This window comes from Vulpes vulpes, chromosome 8 (genome assembly GCF_048418805.1).
Source record: "Vulpes vulpes isolate BD-2025 chromosome 8, VulVul3, whole genome shotgun sequence".
NCBI lineage: Eukaryota > Metazoa > Chordata > Mammalia > Carnivora > Canidae > Vulpes > Vulpes vulpes.
The window spans coordinates 55,036,815-55,041,407 of NC_132787.1; the positions used below are offsets into that span (position 1 = coordinate 55,036,815).

The 4,593-nt window shown below is 43.0% G+C and overlaps 1 pseudogene; it reads left to right on the forward strand.

Annotated features, from left to right (window-relative positions):
• Positions 1–316: 316 nt before the first annotated feature.
• On the forward strand, positions 317–2,679 carry LOC140599837 (disintegrin and metalloproteinase domain-containing protein 30-like; annotated as a pseudogene).
• The last annotated feature ends 1,914 nt before the right edge of the window (positions 2,680–4,593 follow it).

Sequence of the window (4,593 nt, forward strand, 5' to 3'; positions counted from 1 at the left end):
CTCCTCCCTTCTCTGCAGCCCTTCTCCTTTCTCCAAGCTGCTCTCTGGCCCTCATCCCTCGTGCCAGCAGCCCCTCCCTCCCGCCTGTTTCATTCTCGCGCACCCCTCCCTCGGTTCTCCCTCGGTTCTCCTCGGTTCTCCTCGGTTCTCCCTCGTGCGCCCAACGGCACCGCCCAGGAAACGAACTAGATAGGTAAGTTCTGGGAATGTCAACTAGACCGAGCCCTGGGAGGCTGGGGTTTCCTGCATCCCCTGCTTTGGGAGCTCCGCACTTTGCGCTCCCCCTTCTCTAGAGGCCGCCCCTGGACCCTGACTCGCAGGCCAGTTGCAGGGACTGACCTGCTAGGACCGAGATCTGGGGCCATGAGGTCAGGAAGGACCTTCCCCCAAGGCCGTTCGCTCCCCACGCTGGTCCTCGTGGCGCTCCTGGTGGGTGCTCTTGGCGAGGATATGATTTTTCACCCTGAGTGGGGATTTGAGTCGTATGAAGTCATCATTCCCAAGAAGCTGAGCTTCCGCGGAGGTCAGCAGGGTGCTGTGGAGCAAGTGTCCTACCTCCTGCAGGTCAAAGGCAAGAAGTATGTCCTTCACCTGTGGCCCAAGAGGTTTCTATTACCCCGAAATCTGAAGGTTCTCTCCTACACGGAACAGGAGAAACTCCTGGAGGATCATCCTTACATACCCAGGGACTGCAACTACGTATGCTCGGTTGAAGGAACCCAGGATTCAGAGGCTACTTTAAGTACATGCATGGGGAGTCTTCGAAGCATATTGAAAATTGATGAGGAACATTATCAAATTGAGCCCCTCAGGGGCTCTTCCAGCTTTGAACATGTCATATATCTCCTGAAGGAAGAAGACAAATTTCAGAATCATACCTGTGGCTTAACTAATGATGAACTAGAAAAACAGATAGCCCAGAATGAGAATATGGCTAGGTGTAATGACTTTTCTATTTCTCATAAGCATCAGAAGTACATGGGAGTGGCCCTGGTCTTTGATCAAGTAGATATTTGTTTTCAGAATCCAATGTTACTTAAGTCATATATGATGCCATTCTTTTGACTGGGATTATGGACACCTTCTTTTAAAGAGACCGGTATGAAGCTACATCTAAAAAGTATTGAGATATGCACACATGAGTACGGAATAACTATTACCAAAATGGATGTACGAGATATTCTAAAAGTATTTGTAAAATATTACACCACATACCTTTCTGCTCAGATTCCAGGAGATTGGGCACATTTGTATATTTCAAAGTCTATTCTTCATGTTACTGGATTGTCATATGCCTGAGGTGCATGTTCAAAAAACCACAGTGGATCTCTAAGTAGTTTTATAAATCTAAATATCCTTGCTGTCAGCAGATTATCTGCTCATGCACTGGGCCATGGTGTAGGAATGAAACATGATACAGAATTTTGTCAATGTAGGGGTAGGCGAACTTGCATCATGGGCACTGGGAGTAGCAGGTTTAGTAATTGTAGTTATTCAGAGTTTTTTGATCACGTAAATTCAGCAGCACTCTGGATAATATCCTAGGATTGGGTTATGTGTTGGAGACATGTGGAAATAAAATTGAGGAAGGGAATGAAGAATGTGATTGTGGTTCAAGGGAGGAGTGTAAAAAAGACAACGGTTGCCACATGGGTTGTAAACTCATGCAAGGTGCCAATTGTAGCACTAGGCTTTGCTGTGCTACTTTCGTCCACTTGGGTACATGTGTCGAGAGGAAGATAATGAATGTGACCTTGCAGAGTACTGCAATGGAATCTCAAATTTCTTCCCAGATGACAGTTATAAGCTTGATGGAACCCCTTGCAAGCATAACTCCCTTTGTTTAAGAGAGAGGTGCCAAAAAAAAAAAGAAAGAAAGAAAGAAAGAAAGAAAGAAAGAAAGAAAGAAAGAAAGAAAGAAAGAAAAGAAAGAGGTGCCATTCCAGATATGTGCAGTGCCAAAACATTTTTGGAGCTGTTGCCAGGGAGGCTCCTGATCAGTGCTATCATGCAGTTAATTTAATGGGTGATCAATATGGGAACTGTGAAATTGCAGTTCACAGTTCCCATAAAGCTTGTACTATAAAGCTTGTACTATAAAGCTTGTACCAAGGCAAATGCAATGTGTGGCAGGCTGCAGTGTATAAATGTCAACACCATCCCTGATCTGCCAGAGCATACGATCGTCATCTCTAATCTGCGAGAGGAAGATCTCATGTGCTGGGGGATAGACTACCACAAAGCCATGATGCCCATGGGAATACCTGACATGGGTGTAATAAATGATGGTACCTGCTGTGGTTATAACGGACTATGTATTAACAGAACTTGTGTGAACGACTCAGTCTTGGATTTTAACTGTTTTCCTCAAAAATGCAACCACTGAGGCGTTTGCAACAATAAAAAAACCTGCCACTGCATGTATGGCTGGGCCCCTCCATTCTATGAGGAGGTAGGGTATGGAGGAAGCATTGACAGTGGGCCTGCAAGGAAGCAGAAAGAGGAGGTGCCTACGCCAGTACAGGTCGTGTCCATTATGTTAGTACGCCTTATTTTCTTAGTCATTTCAGTGTTTGTTGTGTTTTTCGAGAGAATGATAAGACAGTATATGCAATCCAAACAGAAATAAACACCACCAGTTAACTCTAAAAATAAATAATATAAGGCAAAAAAATACCAAGAACCCAAATGAGTAATCAGGCGATCCACAGTCATTTCATAACACAGAATCATATATTGAACAAGTTTAGCATTTACCCAAATGGCACTTTGTTCTTATTCCAATTCTTTTTTTTTTTTTTTAATGTAACTTTCCTTCAAGGTTGGATTGGCAAATAAATGATATTCTTGTTTGGGAAACAAATGAGTGCATTTTGCTTTTTCAGTACTCACTTGCTCCTTCATTTGTGATCAAGTTTTGGATATCCTGAAAAGAATGGCCCAACAACTTTTTCTGAACACTAAAGCTCTGCATATTGTTTTACAGAATTACATGGGTTTTCACACTAGAGTCCTGTGGCTCAGAATCCCAGAAAACAAAGTGCTTATCTGCCTTCCTCTCTGCCTCCCTGTTGTAATCAGTGAGAACTCTGTGGTAGGGTCCCTGTTGATTGATGAATGTTGACCACCACTCTTATGAATAGAAAGACATATGTTATAAGGAGTGTTCCTCAGGTAAATCTTTCCCCCTGATGTGGTCATTTTATGGATCACTTCAGCTCTGTAGATGTGTGGTCTCTGACAGGTATTTGGGGCAATCTCAGTTGTTGGAGGAAGGACACTAATCTGCCACAACTCTTGCATTTCACCACAGTCTGTAAATGATGACACACCCTGGCAGTGTCCCGTGGACAAGACTTTTAACAAAGTTCTGTGCTTTGGGCTTTTGTTTGCAGGAGCAGGTCTTTTGTGAATGTGTACTGAGGGACACATGGCCATAGGTTTGATAGGTTTGCTGCACCCCTAAGTAGAGCAGAGAGTGAGGAATGCCTTCCACCATGTACCCCCATATCTGTCTCCTAATATTCTTACCTCTTTGCCCGATGCTGAGTGAGGGAGGAGGGAAGGACTAAGTGGCAGCTTTGGAGGAAATCAGTGCCCACATTTCATGCCCAGGGAGGATCTCATCCTTCCCAGACCTGTGTCAGCCCATGAGTTCATGGTCTTGCTCTAGGCCAATCCTTCCTGCTGTTGTGTCACCTCGTTCCCATGCTCCTCCCTCCCCGAGCATCACTGCAGGATCACTATCCTCACCCTGGTCTCCTCTTTCCTCAGCCATGTTGTTCTTCTAATTGAAGAAGTTGTGGGAGGCTCATAGTAACGAGTGTTTCCCTTGGATTATTTGGGGACTATTTTTAGTCAGAGGAGAACAAGAAAACCCTGACTTTGTGATGATCATAATTCTAACATTTATCAAGCCTGGCCATCACCTGAGAATGCAAGGACATTTAGTTGTATCTGGAATACTGACAGTGATGGCTACTGAGTGGAGAGTTCACTCCATGCCAGACAGTTTTCTAAATGCCTCATGTGTATTTATGTATCCTGACTCCTGCAAATAACTCTGTTGGGTATATGTTATTATTTACCCCTTTCCAATAGAGAAATTAAAGCATGATAAGGTAAAATAATCTGCTCCAGACACACCTAATAAGTATTGATATTACAAGAAGTGTTATATATGTGGGTTCTTGAGAAGACTATGCTATTGCTGGGTAGAGTACTCTATAAATGTTAATCAGGTAAAGTTGGTTGATAGTGCTAAGTCTACTCTATCCTTACGGTATTTGGTTTACTCGTTCTTAATATGAATTTGTCTATTTCTCCTTGCAGTTCTATCAGTTTGCATCATGTGTTTTGGAGCTGCCGTCAGGTGCAGAAACTTGTGGGATTCGTATGTCTTCTTGATGAATTGATTTATTTATAAATAGGAAATAGCTATCTGATTTTGGTAATATGTCTTACTCTGAAGTCTATTATAGCTGATATTAATACTGTTACTACAACCTCCTTTGACTACTATTCATATAGCATACACACCTTTTTCCATTCTCTTATTTGACTATATTAGTATCTCCATATTTATAGCATGTT